The sequence below is a fragment of the Egretta garzetta genome, unplaced genomic scaffold (assembly GCF_000687185.1).
Source record: "Egretta garzetta isolate BGI_Z169 unplaced genomic scaffold, ASM68718v1 scaffold243, whole genome shotgun sequence".
NCBI classification, from domain to species: Eukaryota; Metazoa; Chordata; class Aves; order Pelecaniformes; family Ardeidae; genus Egretta; species Egretta garzetta.
In genome coordinates this window covers 829,078-830,763 of record NW_009259041.1, presented here as the reverse complement: position 1 = coordinate 830,763, position 1,686 = coordinate 829,078, and the positions used below count along the sequence as shown (strand labels likewise).

Here is a 1,686-nt window from a genome sequence, read left to right as displayed (position 1 = left end):
TGGCCCCAGCCCCCAGGGAGCAGCCCTGCTCCTGCCCCATCCCCGCTGGCACGGGGCATCCTGGGGCACCCAGCCAGGCCCCTTCATCCTCCTCCTCCTCCAGGCTGCACCACCTAATTCAGGCTCTGCTCTGGCGGGCGAGGGGAACAGCCCCCCTCCTGCCCTAACACGAGCTCTGCTCCCCGAACGAGCTGCTCTGCTGGGCTGGGGGGGCAGGGGACAGGGACAACAGGCATGGTTTATGTAGGACCTACACAGAAACACCACCTGGTGCTGCCTCTTGTGTGATGTGGGACCACACGCACACCTTGGGCCATGCAAGGAGGCCAAGCAGCCCCACAGCCCCGAAGGATGCGGAGCAAACCCCCCCACCCGCTGCACAGCAAGCTCCATGAAAGCCTGGCGTTCCGGGAAGCCCCGGGAATTCCTGGGCCAGGAGTCACGGGGCAGGGCAGGGGTACGGGCAGGGCACTGGGCTCACAACCCCTTGCTGGTGCAGGTTGCTGGCAAGCAGGTCCCGGGCCATGCAGGGCTGCCCCAAGCCCCGGCAGCATGCGGTGCTGTCGGGCTGTGCCCCCAGGGGACCAGGCTGCAGGACAGACGTGGGACGTATCCAAGCAAAGCACCTCAGTTTGCCGTTGTTGGGCTTGGCAAGCCTGGCACCAGGCTTACCAGGGGGAAACTGAGGCAGGACCCTCTGTGGGAGCCGGTGGGGGGGCACCCAGCTCAGCCCACCCCCAGCCCCCTCTGCCCCGCAGTGGCAGCCTGGCCCAGGGCACCGTGCCCCCGGTGCAGCTGGGACACAGTACCTCTGTCTCCACGTGCCCCACGTCCGCAAGAGCCTCCTCTTACCCCTAAAGATCGGGCTGGAGGGTCAGGGCAGAGACACAGGAGAAAACCAGAGTTAGCCCAGGGCCGGGAGGGAGCGGAGCACCCGGGGCCATCGCGTCCCCGACCCCCAGCGTGTGGGCACAGGGCCGAGCGGGTCCGGGCCCGGGCGGGGCTGCCCCAAGCCCCGGCAGCATGCGGTGCTGTCGGGCTGTGCCCCCAGGGGACCAGGCTGCAGGACAGACGTGGGACGGGGTTTATCCAAGCACCTCAGTTTGCCGTTGTTGGGCTTGGCAAGCCTGGCACCAGGCTTACCAGGGGGAAACTGAGGCAGGACCCTCTGGGGAGCCGGTTGGGGGGGCACCCAGCTCAGCCCAGGGGACACAGTACCTCTGTCTCCACGTGCCCCACGTCCGCAAGAGCCTCCTCTTACCCCTAAAGATCGGGCTGGAGGGTCAGGGCAGAGACACAGGAGAAAACCAGAGTTAGCCCAGGGCCGGGAGGGAGCGGAGCACCCGGGGCCATCGCGTCCCCGACCCCCAGCGTGTGGGCACAGGGTCCCTGCCCGCCACCGGTGAGCATCTCCCGCTGCACCGGACCACGGTACCCCCCCCGTCTGCTGTGGGGGCAAGAAGCACGAGCAAAGTTGTTTGCGTAGGTCCTGCATAAACACTAACGCCTGTCCCGCAGAGCGAAGTCCAGTTTCTCAGCGGCGGAGCTCTGCAAAAAAGCGATTTGGTGACGGGACGTGGTGCCGAGCAGCTGAACGGCGGCGACTCTGCAAACACTGCTGGGGCTCTGCGGCCCCCCCGGCCCCTGCCCGCTCGCTGCAGGAGGACGGGACAGGCGGCGAGCAGC

At 67.6% G+C, this 1,686-nt stretch overlaps 1 protein-coding gene across 1 annotated transcript in view; it reads right to left on the bottom strand.

The window, feature by feature from the left end:
• LOC104122803 (potassium voltage-gated channel subfamily KQT member 4) overlaps nt 1-1,686 on the bottom strand; it is an 18,810-nt gene that overhangs the window by 1,838 nt on the left and 15,286 nt on the right. The gene's annotated exons all lie outside the window — the stretch shown is intronic.